This window comes from Rhea pennata, chromosome 9 (assembly GCF_028389875.1).
Source record: "Rhea pennata isolate bPtePen1 chromosome 9, bPtePen1.pri, whole genome shotgun sequence".
Classification (NCBI taxonomy): Eukaryota; Metazoa; Chordata; class Aves; order Rheiformes; family Rheidae; genus Rhea; species Rhea pennata.
Window position 1 is genome coordinate 23,304,589 of NC_084671.1, and position 20,952 is coordinate 23,325,540.

General features: G+C 37.8%; 1 protein-coding gene across 3 annotated transcripts in view; it reads left to right on the forward strand.

The window, feature by feature from the left end:
* PIK3CB (phosphatidylinositol-4,5-bisphosphate 3-kinase catalytic subunit beta) overlaps window positions 1-20,952 on the forward strand; it is an 85,034-nt gene that overhangs the window by 1,206 nt on the left and 62,876 nt on the right. For all 3 annotated transcript variants that reach the window (XM_062582875.1, XM_062582876.1, XM_062582877.1), the window contains exon 2: window positions 18,963-19,082. The gene's annotated coding sequence lies outside the window, so the exon portion shown is untranslated. The remainder of the gene's footprint in view (window positions 1-18,962; window positions 19,083-20,952) is intronic.

Genomic DNA, 20,952 nt, shown 5'->3' on the forward strand with positions numbered 1-20,952 from the left:
TTCCTTAAAAAAGTTGTTATTATTTTTTTTTTTTTTGCCTTATGATGTAGTAAAGAGGGAATGAATCCTCCCTCTTCTTCCTGATCCCACCACTCCTTTCCCTTATCTTGCAAGTTGTCAATAGGCATGTGAAGTGTTGCAAACTTTCTTTAAAAGTACTCATGTGCTTGCACTATGCTCTTAGTAGGCAGATACAAAATTTAGAACAAAACCTCGTAGAAATAGGAAGTGTCAGAACGCTATACATGCTAGGAGAGTGTAGGAAAAGTATCTGCTTTTATTTTTGGAAGATAGGTGGAAAGGCGTGCTAGTGTGTGTGTGTGTTTAGCTAAAAAGCTGGTATCATAACTGATTAAAAAAGAACGTTAATTTAGTGAAAGCGTTTCCTTGACTGGAGGCATAGATTTAAAGTAGATAACATGCTTTTTCACGGATCTAGAGATGGAAGCTTTGCTGTAGGTTCTCTAGAAGTTGCCTCTGGTTAACTTCTGTGGAGAAAAAAGTAGCTGTCCACATGGGTTGTTGACCTGTAGAATCTGGCATTATATTTTATGCGAAGTCCATGGGGCTGCTAAGGTTTAAAATGGACTTTCTGACTCTGAACTTGGTAGCTGCTGAATGCAAGTTACTAAACTGACTCTTTCTTGCAACTGGAAGTTCCTGCAAAAGCATTCTGGGAGAGAGAAATCTGAGGTATGGAGAGAAAAAATCTGAAATAAGTGTTATTTGTACAGTTACAGAAAATTTTTTGAGTTTTTTTTAATAAACATCTATTTGTTTGTTATCGACACTCGGTTTACATGGTGCATCTCAAATTGCAGTTCTCCTGCCTCAGAATGTGAGCACCAGAAATCATTGCCAGCTTTTTTTTTTTTTTTTTTTTTTTTTAAGTCTATCATTAAACAGTTTGTTTTGTGGCAGTACTGTTTGTCCTCACAGATTCACTCACCATGTGAGAAGTCTTACAGTTAATGTGTTCTGTTTTAATAACTTAACTGAATCGGATCTGGTAGCAAAAATCATTTTGCGTTAGAAGCTTACTAATTTTTAAATTTGTTTGTTTATTTAAGATATACTGACAATAACTTGTAATCATGCAGTTTTGCTTTGAATTAGTAAGGTATGTACTTCTAATCCAGATTAAACAGCAAGTAACAAATAGAATTCTGATGACTACCGAAAATTCTGAGATTCTGCAGAACTGATAAGGTTAAAGTTGCATGTATTTTCATAAGGCTTGAAGTGTCAATTGTTTTATGCACAACATTGTAAAACAGATTGACCAATCTATCAAATTTACACGGGTAAATCTTTATATCTCAAGCATCAGTGGAAATATGTTCAGGAATGTGGTTCTATTTATACATACTACAGTTACAGATTGAGGCCCTAATATGCAAATTCTTTTGGATATGTAGCTAAGCAAATAGTTGAATTTACATAATAATTTCAGAAGATTAAGGAAGTAGTGAAGTTAATATGTCAAAAAAAGTTTCTTTTAGTAAGCATTAAGACTGTAGCAATTATACTGTCCCCCATTAATTTAGGGGGAGGGGGATGGCGTCAGTTTTAGGTAGCCAAATTTTAATTACCAGGATGCTGCATAACATGGCCTTTCTTAAAACTGGTTGTATGCAAACGAAAGTTTCAGGTTGGCCTTAGGTACTTTGCTACTTTTGCTTCTCAGCTTTGCCTGTTGGCTGTAAAGGGGGGGGCGAAATGCCCCAAAGGGTTTTAGGTTGCATTAAAAGGGGCATGGGGGTAAAGTGCAGCTGTGGCAACTTCATTCATCCAGTTTCTTATCTTAAATACTCCTGACTTAAAATTGTGAGTTAATTGAACTCAAGATTAATTTTGTGTCATTTGGGCCGAGTTTGTATGTGTAGAAACGTTTTCTTTCTGTGCATTTTAAAAAGAACATAAAAGCAATGAGTACTATCGTAATTCTCTTAATACAAAATTAACTAAATGTAAACTTTGCTATTCACAGCTTTCTTCTTATGTTTCGAAATTGTCAGGTTTGCATACTTTTGAGTGAGGTCACATTAAATGTAGACTATGTAACTAAATTGTAGAGGGTGCTTTTCTGCTTCAATTCACATTATTTCTGAAAGTTTTTCTGACAGGCCAAATTTATTGTGTTTTGCACCAAAAAAACTTAAACTCAGTTGTAGATGTTAGTGTCAAGTTTAACGCTCGTGTAACTTATACCATGCGTTGCTACAATGCTGAATAGTTTAACTCTTGTTGCTGATTTGATAAATTATCCCCAGATTTTCTTCCTGTATTTTTTTTTTATGGAAACTTTTAAACAAGTAAGGTATGGTTCCTTGAGAAAGGGGTGGAGTGAGTTGTCCTGATGGGCTAGAGCCTTCTCTGAAAATAAACTACTTCTGATAGTTCACGGAGAACCGTGACTATTGTGTGTAAAATAGCTGTGTAAATATACTCTTCTGCAGAAACTATGATGATTGAATGGGAAAGATAGGTCCTGTAATGGGGAAAAAATTATCTTACAGATTTATTTTTTTGTGTATGTGATAGCATCTTCCTTCTTACATGAGTTTACTTGGAAGAGCCTCTTCTTTCTTTTAATGTCTTTGTGAGAGCTGAGTAATAAGTGCATTTATGTTGTCACCTTTTTGCAATGAAAAACTGTGGGGAATAGCATGAATCAAGATTCCAAACTTTTTTACAATGCTTCCCTCAGGCTTTTCTCTCCTTTCTTGTATCCAGTGCAGACAAGAGGGGGTTCTGTTCATTTGATCTGGAACTGATGAAAATAAGTGGTGTGGAGTCCATTAGGAGACTTTCCTCTAACTTTGGGTCATTCCTACCCTCTTCTTGCCCTCAGACCCTGGATTTAAAAGACTATGAATAGGTTCAAAAATGAGTAAACATACTGATAAAAGTCTGGAGTTTGCATCAAATGGCAGCATGTGCTGCCAAACACATAAGTTTTTGGATAGTAGAGGTAGATTAATATTGAAGTCAATGAGTGTTTCCACTTATCAATGTTGTCACTTAAATAAGACTATTAGCGTGTCTTTGATTTTATGATACTGAGTTTTATTCAACATTTGTATGAAGCATTTTTTTAATTTTCATTTTTTTCAGAGTCCTTTTCTGTGTCTCTTTGAATATACAGAAGGTATCTTTAAAAAAAGGAATGAAATATAAAAATATGCAAAAAAATTGTCAGATGCTTATAAGAGCCTCTGTCTGGCACATGTGGTGGTTGCTGTTCTGCAGGATGGACCTGAGACTGTAAGAAGGCTGCAGTCCTGCTGTCAAGTGCTTTTGTGACAGATTCGATACCGAAGATAGGCCCTCTTCTTTGAGTTGTGCTTGTACACGTGGAATACTAGAAGCAGTTCAAAAATCAGATTAGGTAGATAGCTTTATAGAATACTGTAAACACCTCTAGAAAATAGTTGGTAACATTTCTAGGGTGCTGTACTCTTGTGATAGCTATTTATTGAACAATGCCCATTTAAAATCGCTTCTTAAATAAAAGTAGTGCTTGAGAGAGGTGTATTTTGACATTGTTGTGCCATCTTATTTCCCAAGAAAAATGCTTGTTCAAAATGTACTACATTGTCTTCATTTAACAATTTAGATGTTCAGGGCTATAGAATCCGATATTAATGGCACATTCGATTTTAAAACAAAGTTATTGCATCTGTAACCCCCAAGGAGGATGCTCTCAGATTTCAACATACTGAGTAGATGTTTGTTGTCACAAGACATTGTGTCATGTGTGTGACACAGGGATGTCGGTATCACCGCTTTGTATTGCAGCTTCCGAGGGACGGACAGACACGCACGCTCGTGCTCTCCCTCCCTCCCTCGCTCCCCCTCTTTCTCTTTTTCACAGCATCTACCTTTCAATATTCCGTATTTTTTTCTTTAGTTTATTGTTTAACTTACTACTCTTGGCTAATTCTTCCTCTCTTTCCTCAAGAGAAGAAAAGGACCTGCCTATTAACCAAAAGTGAGCATTCACTTTGTGACTGTCCGCTTGCTACAGTGCCTGTTGTCATGGGGTCCTGTCACAAGGATCTGTACTTTAGATAATTCATGCTTTACAAAGTGTATTTTTTTAAAAAAGCAATCTGCAAAAGGAAGGACTATTTAGTGACTGCTGTGGGATGGAAGGAAACCAGTAGTCATGAATGGGGCTAGGAAATGAGTAATTGGACTGCTGTAGTAAGGGTTCAGCAGTCTGGAAGGTCTTACGGGTTAGTGGTAGAAATCATGATGCTGGGAGGCTTGCTCTTGGATCTAGTAGTTTTCAATGCTTGAAGATGGCTGGGGATGTTCTTAGGTCTCTACTGCTGTGGGTTTTTTTTCCTTTTTTTTCTTTTTCCTCCAGCTTCTGGACCTCCGTGGGTCTTGGTAGGAGAAGTAAGGCCTTTGGGGGCCCTCCATTGTGTTCCACTGAAAACTATGTGAGCTTAGAGTATTTGAGGAGTATTTACATTTCTAGCCACATGTGCTGAGTGCCTTCCTTAGGTGCACCTCCGTATCCATTGAAAGCATTGTCCCTTCCTCCTCCTCCACTTCATGGTTACTTGGCGTGTTTGTGGCCTGTTGCTGTCAGACAGACTATTGCATTTAGAGGATGCTGACCCAGGATACTAAGAGTAGGGCTGTTATTCTTGGGTGCAAAATAAGCTGGGCAGCTTGGGCCAGGCAGGATGCCCTTTAGGTTTCCATGGCTGGCACTACTCTTGGTATCCTCCTATGTGCCTACTACAGAGGAACAATTCGTGGATCCTGGTGTCTAGGTAGAAAGATGATGTTAGGAATGATATTTGTTCATGTCTACCTTAAAAGGAAGCCTGGCTGAAGCATTTTGCTCACACAGTATGCTTCAGAGATAAGCTTAGTTGGACTTTGGGAAAGCTCCAGAGAAGGAAAGGAAAATAACTGTATAGATAAAGTGGACTGGATTAAAATTTCAGGGAAGGTAGAAGTCACACAGTGGAACTTGGCACATGTGTTAGGAAAGTAAGCTTATTGACAGTGTTATTGAGTTTTACTGTCCAGATATCTACCTGCCTTGCTGTAAGCAGCAATTCAAGATATCACTGAAATAAGTTATTTAAGGAGAAGTGGCTGAGTCATAACCAAGGATGCCGTAGGTGACGAAGAGTTAGTACCTGACAAACAGAAAGCAGTAGAGCAACTGGAGGTAGCACTTATGTGCGTACGCAGCCTGTAGGCAGGTGAAATGGCCAAGCGTCAATGAGAAGTAGTAGAATGCAAGTCCAGTAATTAATTTATTGAAATATCTAACAAAAAGTGAGTTCAAACATAGCAGGAAATAAAATTTTAAATGTAGCTTTATTCTTTCAGTTTTCCTATATCAAATTTGAGTAGAAGTTTCCTGTGAGTTTTATGTGCACTATCACATCAGGATTGAGCCGTAACATCAGGAGGTGAAAACTACTTTGCTGCACCTGATGAAGTATTATGAATTGTTCACTCTTAGTAATGATTTAAGTGTGGAGGAGTTCACGGGGGGGAAGAGCTGCTCTGTTTTTATGCAAGGAGAATGTTTAGGAATCTAAACTGTTCCTGCTGTGTGATAAATGCTGACTGGAAAGTGAGTGGTAGTTTCTGAACACTCTTGACTTGAATGAAGAAAAGCGTCATTAGTCTGGCAGATGGTCAGCTGCAAATGATACATTAATCTTTGGCACATTGCTCTTGCAGAAGAGGCTTTCCTTTCTGGTATTAATAAGGAAGGTGGAGTGGGGACTCATTATCAGTCTTCAGCAAGCTGCTTTGAAATAACCATGCAAGAGAGACTTTATGCCTGTGATAAGTCCTTTAATTTTTTTATTCAATAAAAAAACCTCAAACCTTTTCCTAATATGCAGATCATCTGCATCCATCCACAAAACTAAGTTTTCTTCTAATAATTTTTGTGATTATACAGTTTCAAACAAAGCCTTTTAACACTTGTAAAATTTTGTAGATTATTTTAAAGGTGAAGAAACAGCATTACTAAGGTGTGTATTAAGTTGTACAGCATGTCGTAAGTCTTCATCCTTGGCCGGTTTTACTTCCCTAGCACTTTCAAAGTACTGCTTTTCCTATTTTTTTCCAATTAATTATAATCTCATATTAGTGGCACTCATGTACTACAGTTTTTTTTTTGTTTTGTTTTTTTTTTTACTCAAAATGATTTTCTGCACCTCAGGCGACAAATAAGTATATTCATAATACTACTAAGCTCAAGAGAAAGATCTGACTTTATTCATTACCTAAATAAGAGGGTTTTTTTGTTTTTTTTTTTTGAATTGTTGATTTAAGTGTTAGATAACATTTTATAAATACTGGGTTCTTGGAGCTCAAATAATAACAATACATAAAAATTAATTTATTTTTGTACAGTAATCTTTGTATTGGTATCTGTCATAATTATCCATTAACTTTCTAATTCCTGTCAGGGCTATAAATTAAATCTACTAAGAGTACTAAGAGCTAAAGTGATTAAAATAGCTAAAAGATGCATCATGAAAGGGAAGATTATTTAGTAGGAATGTGAGTTTTCAGTAAGTACAGGGTACAGATTTATGGGAATGTGAAGACATAACTAAAAAAAAATAGAAGAATTATAAAGGCAATAATCAAGGTTTGTTCTCATCATTTTTCCTCTGGATTCTTCAATAGTTTCATTAAGATTTGCGGCAGCTTTAAGTCTTTTGAATTTGAATACACATATTGAGTGCTTTCATCACTTTTGTTGTTGCAAGTACACTGGATTACAACCACCTTATATTCAGTTTGCTATTCACGTATGATGAGAATCGTTTTTTTCCCCCCAGTTTTTAAATAAAGAACTTCTGTCTCTGGATTTTTCCTTTACTCCATTTTGTTTAACTTAAAAGCTTCAATGTTAACTTTCTTGGGTGAAAAATACTGTGGGTAAAGCACTGGCTAGGGAATAAGAATAATTAGGTTCTGTTTCCAACTATGTCACTCAGCTGCTGTACGAGTTCAGAGAAATTCAGTTATCGTTGAGTATTCTTATCTATGTTTTGGGAATCAGAGGACTTTCTTTTCTTTAGTGTCTCTGCTTAATAAAATTTATATATGTTTGTATCTGCGAACATGCAGAGTATCTACTATAAAAGACCTTAAATACTTGAGATGCTACTTTAAGACACATGCAAACACTTAGCTGAAAAAGCTTCTTTGTAGCAACTGTGGTAGTTGAAATGAATAGCAAATAGTTATGTTTTAAATCAGGATGGAGAAACTGTGAATGATTTCTTTTAAAGTGGCTCCATTTAAAACATAAGATAAAACATCTTTGCTGATATACATCTTAACTATGCATAGGTGCTGTGAAAATGCTTTCCGTGAATGAATACCTGCTTCCCTGGGGAAAGGAGAGAAAAGCAGAAAATATCCATTAAATGTAGCAGATTGTAGTACAGCAGCTAAAGTATTTTTAAAGCATCGTGTTAAAGTATTAGAATCTTTAGTGTATTATTTCCATGAGAATAGCAATCTGAGTGATTAACCCCCTTCTATTTATAGCTATTTTCTCTGGGTTAATGTGCCTGCTCCAGTTAATTTCTAGGTAAATTTTATGAGAAGGCAGAGGAATTCTTTCCTTAGTGTCCTAATTTGTGTTCTTGTTAATGTGAGTTTCACAAACTGAGTTACTGTATCTTCAGTTTTATTTGTACTTTGATAACGCATTGACCGTCATTGCAAGCAAGTGCAAGATTTGAAGACTCCTTCAGCGTTTGATGGCTCTTCTTATTCTCCCATCACCGTTTGCTAATCTTAAAATACTGGTACATCACTGCTTAAGACTGATCTTCTGGGGTTAGTGGCTGATGGGAGTGAAAAATGCAGCCTATGCATGGCCAACTGATAAAGCTCCAACAGCAAGGTTATTAGTCTGTAGCTTCACAAAATGCAATAAGGTAAAAGTCCCAGAGCCAGGCCTACTATAAACCAAATATTGTTAAAATTTTGCTCCCTGTTGATGCCAAAAGGTAGTAATTCTTTGCTAGTTGGTCACGGCATGTTGGTCAGGAAAATAGCATTCTATTTTTTTAAAAAAACTGTATTTGTGGAGTAATAGAGAATTTCTACTTCCATAATGACAGTTTTCTTGAAAGATTGGAATTAGAGTTGTTTAGACTCTTTGTATAAGGAGGAGTTTTCAGAAGTGGCAGCATACCTGAGACTTTGAGCCTACGCTTCTGTATTTCAGTGTTTAACAGATCTAGTTTTCCTGAAGAAAGATTTCTTTTGGAATTCTGTGGCAAGGGAAATGGTCTGAGTGTTGTCTAATTTTTCTGGTGTTCTGCAATGTTCTTTCTTGTGAGAAGTAGAACAGGGTATCAAGGGACTTTGGTGTTTTCCTAATGACTTATGATGGGAGAGAACTTGAAAGGGATTCAGGGAAATACTGTTTGAGTCTTTCCTCAAGGTTTGCACCTTGCGGTAAATGAACTTTTTATGTCGGATTTGGTGGTGTGAAATTTTAATTATGACCAAAGAACTTTTGTATGAAAACTGAGAATCCTTTGTTTTCTTTTGCAAAAGTCAATTTTTCTTTTCTTTCTTTTTTTTTTTTTTTTGGTTAATGAATTTACTGTACATTCAAAGAACTGCTTTAGCTAGCTGTGCATGCTGCTGCTCCTGTGCTATTATTCAATGCAAAAAACCCAATATTTTTGCTGTTACTTGGAAGAAGAGCAACACATTGTAGCAGGGAAAGTGGTTCTGACACAAGGAGAATGCAAAAATGGAGGATGGGGAACCAGTAGTGGAGTGGTGGTTGTCAGAAGAAGGGCTCTCCAGAGGTCTGCTGTGGAAGAAGGAGCGCCTCCTCACTGATGAGAGCCACAGAGCTTTCAGGTGCCTATTGCTGGAAACCAATGCAAATACCCTTCTTGCACTCCAACAAACATCTTCAGCCTCCTTCTACCTCTGGATTACATCTGCTGCCTCCTCTCCTCAGTCCTTTTAAAGTTAGCCTGCCAAAAAGGTTCAGTGCGTGAAGGTGGTTTTCAGTCCAGCTTTTCTCAGATTCCTCTAGTTAGTCTTGAGGTCTTTCTAGACATGTTACATGAAGCTAGGAAGGTTGTATTTTATTCTTCCTGTCTTGTTCACGGTTCATCTCAGTATAAAGAGTTGCATCACAAGTTGACCGTGTTGTAGCATTGTCTTTGCTCTGGCTAGAGCAGCTCTAATCAATGCGACAGCTGAAACACAGATGGTGAGAAGCCGTTCACCTATGCTAGGGCTCTGCCAAAAGATTGCTTTTTATATAAAGAAGGAGTATTCCCATGTGTTCTGTGCTGTACTGGTGTTTCCATCACACAGGGCCGTGGTTGCTGCTGCTACTCTTTCTGCAGACAGTAGAGGTTAACAGAGGAATAAACATGGCAGTTCCTCAAAGATGGTATTTTGAGCAAGGTGTAGCTCTACTACAGTTGTTTCATGCTTGGAATATAGAAGTAAATTGCTCTTCTGGAATGTTTGTGGGACACCACAAAATGTTTTCACTTCTGTTGGAAGTAATACTGTAGGAAAATATTGTTCTTTAGTTTATTGCAACTTTTTCATTAATAAAGGAAGCTGAAAAGTGCCTCACAGTCTAAATTGCTATGCTGATCATTACAACTGCTAAAATAAAAAGGAAGAAAGTGTTTCTTTTATCAAATGTCCTAAAATTCTCAGTGATATGTCTAAAAGCAGTGGAAAAACTCTCAGCAGTATTTTGAAATCTGACTTTCTGATCCAAATCTAGTTTGAACTGTTGATTTGACAAGAGCTGGGTGTTTTTTTTTTTTTTTTTTTTTTTTTGAAACCAAGAACTCCACCTGCTTCTAGGCTGAGAGTAGTTTAAGTTTTGTGGCTTGTTGATTATGTAGTATTATAAGTTGTCATGGTGAAGTGTTTGGCAATTCAAGATTTCTTTTTTTTGGGGGAGGGGAGGTGAAATTATCTAAAAAAGCCTTTGTATGACCAGAGCTCTTACATACCTACTTGTTGAGCTATTCTGTTTGATGCTTAACTTTCAGAAAGAAACCTGCTCTGTTAAGTTTATTAATGTGGGGGAGAGGACTAAAATATATATATATACACATATATACATACATATATATATATATTTACCTCTAGCATTACCAGTAAGGCCTTATCTGTTCCCGTCAACGAATAGCCACACTTTTTTGTTAAATAATGGATTTACTAGTTAATTGAGAGGGTTATAGATCTTTTACAGAAAGAGACAGTCTATCAATCTATACAGCATTGCAGCTTTTATTATATAGAGGAAAAAATATTTAACAAAAGGGATAAAAGCATCTTCCTGTAAAACAAAGCCATTGATAAAAAGGAACATGTTAAGACCTGGGAATGTGATTGTCTTCATTTTTTGTTAGGGAATTGGGTCTCAAAATCATTCCCAGATACATATTGTGTCATTAATTGTGCACTGATTACCTTCTCAACTGTACTGCCAGTCATAAATTTGTACTTGAAGAATAGAAGGAATAGTGAGATCGCAAAGCTGCCGTTGTTTCCATGTTTCAGAGAAAGTGGAAGAAGCCCCAAATTGTGTTCAGGCTTACTATTAGTTTTCTGTTCGATTTTGCCTGGTTTTCTCTGCCCCTTTGAACGCGTGAGAGGTTCTCTGTTGAATGGCTAACATGAGAAGAGCGTGGCTCTTTCTTCAAACCCTGCTGATCCCTGTTCCAAGTTCCTCTTGGTGATGACACTTTGTGGTTCGTAGTACAGTTGAGATTCTTGAAGGTCTGCACACACATGCACACCCCGTGAGTTTGTATCTCCTGGCATGTAACATACGTAACTCCTTTGCGACCCGGTTATTCGGCACCAGAGAGGGAGGCAATAAAAGTCTCAACATGACAGGAGGAGCAGCAAGAGCACATTAAAATGTGCAGTGTTACATTATCCAGAAGAGCTCAATAGATTTGCTATTGCATGCTGGATGTAGTGTTTGTTAAAGGTGAACTGTTTGTTAAATGCCTGAATTTTTCTTTCTTGATCACAACAAATATGATTAGTAATTGCTTTCAGTTGCAGATAGTATTCACTATATACATGTGATTGTAATATTTGTGATTAAGCAGTAGGTTGGATTGCAGCAACAAGCCTCTTTGAAGCAGAAGTTAATTAGACAATTAGACGTTATTGTATTCGTTCAAAATCTGCTGTAATTCACATTTTGGAGGGTTTTTTTTTTGGTAAGGAAAAAACCTTTAAAACTGATATCTGGAGCAAAATTGAAAGCAGCTTCACAAAAAGCTCGTAACAATGTATTACTGAAGAGATAAATAATTTAGCCTTGCTATTGATTCTATTAATGTGTGTGATCAATTATGTAAAAATTAAATATGCACACAAAGCATAATTTGGGAACTACACAGAAGTAAATTCACAGTTTCACTTTTTTTTTTTTTTAACAACATAATCAGCAAAGTGAAACATCAGCATGTGAAAGCACTGGAGGATATAGACTATGTAAAAGAGATCATAAGAAACAAAAAGCAAAAGTAGTCATTAATGTTTTTAAGTGACTACTTAATTGTGGTAAGGTGTTTGCAGAGTCTTGATGAGTGCTCACTATTTTGTTTTTGTGCTTAAAATGCAAATATTTGTCGTATACTTAGGACGAGATCAATAGACGCTTCCTTCCCCCCCCCCCCCCCCAGGGTTTTTGCCTCTATAACACAGTAATCAGAAAAATGTATTAACATTTAAGGGCCATACTCAGGTATCTAAAACTCTAAGGAAATGCCTGGTTGATGACAGTTATACATGCTAAAAGTCTTTCAGGGTGTTTAAGACATTCAGAAGGAAATCATAGAGCAGGACTTCATGAAATCTAGGCTGTCTGAAAGTGGCCTGGAGTTTAATAAATTAGTATAGGGTCCATTTGTCAAAAAGGGAGATGGGGAGGTAACTTTGTTCCTTAACAATTCTAATTGATCTTGTATTCTTTCCTGCCAAATAATTAACTTACTTTTAAAAAAAAATAGGCTTCAAAACAAAAAATGGGGCATAACTGTGGTTTGATATAGGACCATGAGGTCTAATGCTTCACTTAGAGCACACAGATACAGGATTTGACCAGTTGCTGGCACCCACCGAGATTTCTGTGTCTGAACATGTTCTACGTGTTCTCAAATATTGACTTAGATGTAGTGAAAATTCACGTGGAATCAACTCTTTATCATATTCAATCTACTTTCATAGTCAGAAAGATGAATTTTGAACTTTGTGACTGCTGAGGAGTCTATAATGATAGCAGAGCAGATAGATTAGCAGTTCATTGACTATTGCAGACATCTCTGTAGATGTTGCAAGGGCTTGTGCAGGATGGTGATTTCTTTGTGCCTGCCTAAACTGAAGGGCTCAGTTACCCGAGCTTTGAGCCTCGAGCTTCGCGCCCTGTGCGCCTCTGCCCGCCCGCACCCGTGCGGTGAGGGTTTCCTGGAAGATCCTTATTCTCGCTGGGACTGCAGTGAGCGTGCAGTCTGATTTGTCACTTCCATGCCTTAGATGTAGGGAACTGGAGTGAAGCTGCAGCACTGGACTGGGGATGCAAGTGATGTGTGGCCTCTGACAGGAGATGAGGAAACTTAGTCTTTGCACTGATGAGTGTCTTCAGTGTAACTTTTTTTTTGTGAGCAGCTTTGTTGCTGCTGAACCATCATGTGATCACTTGTGCCCTAGACTGGGTTAGAACTGAAAATGAGCTGGAAAATGTTACTAGGTTGACTCGGTACTTATGAGTCAATAAAAAGCAAATCTAAGTGTTTGTGACTCATGAGAGTCATAAAAGCACTGCTGTTTTTATAAAATGGTCATGTGTAGCCTAAAACATTGTGGTTTTTTGAATAGTAAATTACCTTTAGGTCTGGCACATTCTGTGTCCCAGAATCTCACCTAGGACGCTGTGGTAATCTGGGGTGGTTATTTAAGGTGTGGGCACAGGCAGCCCTCTCTCACTGAGCACATCTGCAGGCTCTCCCGCACTTCTCACAGCGACTTTGCTAGCCTTGATTTCAGCGCACTGCTGTCTGCCTCTCAGAATGGTTCCGTCTGGCTCACGGAGCACGAGGGGAAAATCTTGCAGTCTACCAGTCGTATAGCTTTATTACCAGTGATTTGTTCCTCTTCTCCTCTGCCTGGGGCACTTTTCAAGGTGGAGCAGCAGAAGAAAACCAGCTGTATCATTCTGAAAAAGTCCTTTTCATTTGTTTGTTTTTGTTTAGAAATTCTAAATTGTGCAGGTGATGCCTTGTCAACTGGAAGTTTCTGGCCTTTTCTTTTTGAGGTCCTTTGCTATGCAGTGACAGTAAGAACCACAAGTCTTTTGCTTCTTCAACTTCATTTGGAAGATTGCCATCTGCCCATCCACTCCTATCGATTTCTGAATAGCAAAGGGTAGGAGGATTACTGTGGTATTTAACCCTTGTTGCCATCAGGATATATCACTGTGATAGAGGCACTCCCCACCTCAGGAAATTAAATATAATTTTCACTAACTAACACCTTATTAGAAATCAGTATTTTCAAAATAAATAGTTGTAAATTTGCAAGATCTTTTTAGTATTGCTTTACAGTTTTTTTAACTGCTTTACAATTTTAAACTGAAAGGAATTCAGAGAGTATGACCCAGATAAAGCACTTTAGTAGGGTACCTGTGAGTGAGCACAGACTTCTCTTAAACAGATCCGGTCAGACACTAAAGGGGGTTTCCGAGATGTGAGCTGCAGCTTAGTGGGATTAGCTCTCTAGGTAGAGTGAGTGTGGCTTCTTCAGTGGTGATTCATAGTGGGGTGAGTACAGAGCTCTTGCTCTGAAGAATGCACTAGAGTAAGGTAATTATGCTATGAAATTCTTTTTAATGAAGAAATGTAACCAAATTAGCTTCAATCACATTTCTAGCTATTATCCATTTAACTTAAAATATGTGGGGCAATGTTCTGCAGGCTATTCATCAAAATGGCTTGTGGTCTTTGTTTTGTCCGCCTTGAGATGAAAGATCAGGGCTGTAAACTGACTTGTACTTTTGACTTAGCTCTTCTTTACGCAGCTCATTTGACTTAGAGTTTGGTAACCTGCAGTTTCTATCTCTACTTGTTTTTTACTTTCTGTGGGTATTTTTATGTGAAGAGAGCTTGTGGCTATATGCCTGTTCGGTTTGCTTTGGTTAAAGAGATTTTGTAGGAGATAAATGTATTGCAAAGAGCAACTGTGTTCTGGATTTTTAAGTGAGACACTTCAGAAAAGGCTTAGGCTTGATTTATTTATTTTTCAGTTGAACACTCCGTAACACCTATGAGGGTAGAACACCAGGAATAGCACTCCTGTGTGTACAACAGTACACTGCTCGTTATTGCTAGAATTGTCTTTTGATAGTAGTGCAGAAATTAAGGTGCCACTTTCAAAAGGTCAAACCTGGCTAGTCCTGTGGAAATGAGCATGGGCATTAGGAGGGTGATCAGGTGCAGCTCTACTGTTTTGGTCACCTTGCACATAATACTATACAATATGTAGGAATTCACTTTTTCAAAGTCCAAGCTTTAATTGGTATTTTCAATGCTTGCACTAAAATGTGTGGTGTCTGGAAGTCTGAAATGACTGTGACTTAACCAGATGTGCACTGCAGGAAGTTCTTTTTCCTTACTGTTTTAATTCCTGGACTTTAGACCTAATAGCTGAGTTACTTAGAGTGAAAATTCTGGAAGACCTTTGTGCCTGTTACTGCTGAAACTTAGAACTGAGGAAGTAAAGAAAAACATACTGCTTTATTTTTCTCAGCATTTGTATCTTGTTAATTTGGAAGTATTTTGTGTTTTTGCTTGATGATTAATCTTCTTGTCTCAGACTCAGTAAAGTGGTGAGTTCTGTCACAGCTGATTGGATGCTACAGCAGCTAATTCAGCTTGACCTGCGCTTGTCCAGTCTTCAGTGCTATTGAGGGCATGAAATGAGTGAGACAGCTTTGAGGTTGCTAAGATGTGAGCCAAAAGCTATAAAACGCCCTAGCTGTATGCTTCTCTGTGTATAGCTGTCCAAAACATCTGCTGATGTTCTCAGCCCTGAGCCTGATGCCTCCCTCAGTGGTGGTGAGAGTGGGAAATGGATTTGCAAAGAGGAAGATAGGTAAAAAAATCTGCTGTATTATGTGATTCAGCTCGCTCGCAGTTCCTTAAACTACTGCAAACCTGGAGCAGTCTCTCTTATAAACAGTTTCTTTACAGGTTCTGGAAGAATTTGTAGGGGAGCCTGCCTGATAGGTCTAGAAATTGTTATAGTGGAGAAGTCCATAGGGCCAGAAACTGAGCCCAGTAACTGCTATACAGCTTCTTATGTTATTTCTGAAGGAATTTTTTGGGGGTGTGTGTGGCCTGCTTGCCTGGCTTGTGATTGTTTTTGGTTTAGGTTAGATGCCATGCAGGAGTTCTGGCTTGTTGAATGTTTTTCTCCCTTTCCTCCTTTGCATGTCTTTTTTTTGTCATACGCTTACCAATGTTTCTGTGAATGTAAAGAAATGTACAGAGGGGAGATTGAAAGAGCTCAAGTTCTAGAAAACTTTGTTGTATTGTTATGAAAGTTTTGATTACCACACAGTTATCTGATTCTTGAATTATTTCATAAGACTGCAATACTTTTTTTAAAAAAAAAAACCAAAAAAAAAAACCAAAAAACCAAAAAAAAAAAAAAAAAAAAAAACAAAAAAACAAAAACAAAAAAAAAAAAAAAAAACAAAAAGCCCCCAAAGCCAACAACACCGAACTTTTATGGTTAGGATGAAAGCCATATCTGTGTAATAAAGGCATAATAAAAGGATTCATTAAAAAGTGTTCTGCAGGCTGTCTCACGATTCGCAAGTAGTAAGTGGCTACGAAATAGAATTTCTGCAGCATCTCTGGCACTTTCTGTAGGAGTGATGTGGGTGTAGAGCACAGGGCGAGCACCCAAGAGGATTTTGTTTTGAGTTTTTGGCTAAGCTTGTGAAGGAGACCCCCATTGGAAAAGTCCAAATGGCAGTTTTATTATTTCCATGTTCCCCAGGGCGATGCCACGGGGAAGAGGTATGTGCACATCAGAGAATCTAGTTTGTGCTCACTGCTTGAGGCAGGTGCTAAATTCTCTTTAATCTTTCTGATCCCCCCTCTGTTCCCGGAAGGTTATGCGTGAATGTTTCTTACGTATTTGGGGTTCTTGATAGCTGTTTATGTTAGTTAATAGTGTGACAGAGTTTGTACTTTGGTCTGCTAGATAACATGTAGTCTCCACCTTTGAAAAATTTTCCACTTATGCTTTGAAGATAGAAGGATTTGAAAGGCTGACCATGATGTGATCGGCAGTTACGTTGATAACCATCTCTTATAAACTCTGTTCTTCTGGACTGAAAAATGAAAGGATAGTAAACTAGAAAAAGAAAGTTGCATTGTCATCCCACAATGAAGATAGGAGCCTATTGGTAGCACTTGAAGATCGTAGCAAATGGTTTGTTTGCATACAAATGCATAAATGTTTTAAGGTCCAGAGGGCTAGCCATTCTGGCTATCCTCAACATGCAGCTGGTTGCAGAGGATCAGCAGGAAGCATATTGCTGATGCTAGATCTGAAATGCAACAGAGATGGATTAAATTCCCCAAACTGCTATGACAGTAGGATAGAGGACAGTGCGCAGCTGGCACTGGAGGGAAACGAGCAGAAATCTAGCAAGCAGTAGGCTGTGGGGAAGATATGAATTGATAAACTTTGACAGGAGCTATCCACAATGTTGGGTTGTTAAATGTGTACAGTTTACAGACCCTAGATGTTTCTCAGACTTTATGCTGTGCTAGCCCTTAGCTGACTACCAGTGCGTTGACTGCTATGCAAAAACAGGTCTTTCATTTCTGCTCAAGTTCTTAATAAGACATAAGGAATACCAGTTCCTCTTGCCTTTTGGGTGTCTTATAGGTGAAGACACTGCAAAAGGTTGACTTCGGTTGGGAACGACTGGAGCATGATAGGAGCCAAGCAGCCCTCTCATTTCAGGACATGATTTGGACTATATAGGGTGAAGAGAAAGGAAAGAACGAAACAGGAGAAGACTGAGAGCAGAAATTACAGCAGTAGTGCTGCTGCCTGCTTTCTCTTTTGAGTGTGTTTTACTAGTGCCTTGGTTTTCTTTGTTTTCGACAAATCTGGCAACACATCTGTGTTACACGTTGTTCCTGTTTATGAATTTAATAGAATGGGAAGGTTGTATAATATAGGGAAGAAACAAGATCATGGTTTATTCAAGTGTATCAAAGCTAATATTAGAAAACTAGTATTGTGCATTTTGCCAATGATTCCCACATTGTATTTTGGACCCTTCTCTGTGGTTTTCCCAGAGAAAAAAAAACTGTCTCCTACAGAGACAGGAGTTGTTTTAGGATAAATAATGTCATTTATGCTGGCAGTGGCACATGTGCGATTTTGAAACACTGTTCTTTGCTATATTGGAACTGATAGGTTTCCCATGAATTTAAATTATGGGAACCTGAGACACTGTCTCGATTTGTCACTAGCTTGCTAGTTATCCGCAGACCTCTAGAAGCCTGGGGAATCCAGCTTTTAGTTAAAATAACAGCCTACTTCGGCTCTAGGGTATGGGTCTTCAGAGAAGCTGCGTAAGCAGTTTTTGCTTTCAGGGGCCACAAATCATGGGCAAGTTCCTGGGCAGTGGAATCCTTGCAAATGGATCCATGGAAGCTCTTAAACCAGTTAGGCCTCCCTTCGTTCTTCTCTAGTCTCCCTTTTTAGGCTGTTGCCTGATGTAGGCTGTTTGACTTCAATTATGAGAAGTTTCTGGACTAGTTTACACCTTTATGTGCAACAGGCTGTTGTCAAAAAATTGCATGTATGTTAGTAACTTAGTTTTCTTCAATGACTATGAGGCAAAAATAGTTGCTGCTCACGCACATAAGTCTGAGAAACATGAAGTTGTTTCACAGTTGCTTTCTAGAGAGGTTCTACTCTGTGTGGCACAGAATGACCACCCACTAGCCCTTTCCACTACCTCAGTCATGATTTTTGTGCTGTGAGTTCCTACAAGATGAATGTGGAATATTTAGTGAGTTTTAGGAAGAGATGTTAATGGGAGGAGGAAGATAGTTACGTGTCTTGTGTTTTGTGGCTTGCCCTAAAAGCATGCAGGTAAAGTCAGTGCAAACTAATAGAGCTACTTTGTTCTCGAGGGGATTTTCATTTGTTCGGTTTCATTTTGCCAAGAGTTTGGTTTGCAAAATATAGCTAAACGGAGAATGTTTTGGCTCTGTGGAGATCCCTTTCCTGTACATCCGCAGGAGGCTACAAAAAGTAGACCTATTGAACCATTCTCCGGCTGTTTTGCAGGTTGAAATATGAATAGGAACATGAGATCGATGGTGTCATGAAGTCCACTTTTCCACAATTCACAAACCTACATATGACATTATGCTTTTTTCTTTTTTTCCAAGTCAGCTTACAGACAAGAGTAAAAGCACAAAGGCAAATCTGTATTCCTCTTCTGTTGTCTTTAATTGCAATAGATGTTTGTTGATTTAATCCAAATTGATTATATAGAAATCAAAAACCTTATAGCAGCTAACGGATGTTTCTGTTCATAACTTTTGACTATTTGGGTACACTTCATGTTTTACAATACTTACTTTGTTAGAAGAAATGACTTATTTTTCCTTTTTTCTTTCTTTCTAGTGACCTATTACAGTTTGGGGATGTAGGATTCATTTAATCAGTAGATTATGATGTGAATATGGTACTGCAGAATTCAGAGAGAATGGAAATGTGTGGTTAATCACACATTTATGCACAAGAAAGTTCAAGGAGTTAGTAAAACAACTATGAACTGGTTAATTTCTCATTTGGTTAATAACATCACATTGTGTTTGCTTTTTTAGGTCACGTTTAGGTCATCTTGTGGACCCTTCTAAGAAAACGAGAATAGCAATAAGAAAAAGATGTTTAATGAAAGTAACTTCACTAAACAGTTGGACTGAAACAGGAGCAAGTTCTCTGGAGTAAGTATTAAAGTTTGTTTATTTCTTATGAAATCAGTAGCCTAGTTACCAGATAGTATTTAGTTTTGTTTTGGTTAAATTAAAAAAATCAATGACTACATATTCGTTTCAGTCAGTCAGTCGGTAAAGGATGCTCTTTTGGAATCTTTAGGAGACATCTGCAATGTTGGCAGTAAATGTATGTCAGGAAATTTAGGTAGGCTCTGGGTTCTTCTCCGGGTGCCTGTGTATTATGGGTATGCTTTTGAGCCAGGAATAACCTAGTGTAGACATGATTACATGTAGCCCCAGCGTTGTTGGTAAATGTTGAAGCCTTGCCTGTATCTTCCAGGGAATTTGAAACTGACTGTTTTTCAGCTGTAACTTTGCACTTCTGACACTTCTACATGGTGTTCACTGATATTATAGCTATCAATGTTCTAAATACAGGATAATTATTGTGTCCTTTCTGGGAGGTTAAGTTGTTCAGCAGGGATAAACAAGCATTCTATGTTTTGTGAAACTGAATGTTTTTTCTTAATGAAAAGATGCATCAGAAAACCTACTAGATTTTACAATGTTTGAACTAAAAATGTGTGAACTACTAAGCCTCAATGATGACTAAGTATTCAAATCTTTCCTTTTTCCGTTAGCTGACTTAATCATCACTGGGCTAGGACTATTTTCTCTTGTTGCTCATTAGCCTGAGGAACCTTTTATTCTAATTTGCAAAGTAATACAGCTTGAATAGGGAGGACGCAGAGCCCTTCCACCCTAGAATAGTATCTAACTTGGTGAGTAGAACATACCCCAGAAAAAACAGGTTAGAAATGGGGAAAAAACTGCATAATTTTCTGTCTGACTCTGATTTTACTTCTACTATGCAATATGTGAATGTAATTCCAAATAAGTCATTGGGAATATACTTGAATGCGTAGCTAGAAATGAGAAAATCTGGCCATTAGAACTGAAAGGGGAAGAGGGGAAATAATTGTAGTTTACAAGAAGAGTATTTTGACTTATTACTTTTATTGCCAAAAGGAAATGACTCTTAGCTTCTTAAAAAAAGGGATGTGTACATGGTGTCATAATTTGGGTAGGAGAATGTCTGAGAAAGCTGGTCAAACCAGCTAAACTTTTCCTACTTGGAAAATTTTGTGAAGTGTTTCTAGCTGCCGGAATAACAGATTTTATTTTGACTGATTACTTTTGTTTTCAAGGCAGGAAATAAATTACATTTAAATTTCAATTAAATATAAATTTGGAGTTTGATATGTGTTAGTTCCCTTTTTCTAAGCAATGCTACTATTCTACGTCAGCATGTACAAATTTATATTGGTTACTAATCTGGGCCGTATGTCTAGTAGTCAGTAAACATAATCTTGAAAGGTTCTCATATTAACTGGTATTAGAATTCTGATCTCTGAAGTTTTCGTTGACTCTTGCATGTGAAAGTTAGTCTTCTAACTGTCTAACTAACTGAATAGACAACATAAGATAAATACAGGTAGCTGTCTCAATGCCTGAATAAAATAATATCTATTTGCTATTTATATACTTAATTTTGACAAGTTAATTCTTGTCAAAATTAATTTCAGTTTGTCCTTTCTGGAAAAATATTTTTGAAAGCTGTTTTTTGTTTAGGTTTTCTGTACACTCATACAGATTTCAATCAATATACAAAGTTGGTATTTTGCAATTGCAAGGTGATGTTCTCATGAAGTCTCAAAGTCAAATGCTGAGTCTCACATGTGGGGCAGAATAACCCTGTGCAACAGCCAGGGCTGGGGACTGCCTACTGAAGCAGCAGCTTTTCTGGGAGTCAGACAGTTGAGCAGGAGTCAGCCATGCACCCTTGAGGTGATGAAGGCTGACCACAGCCTGGACCAGC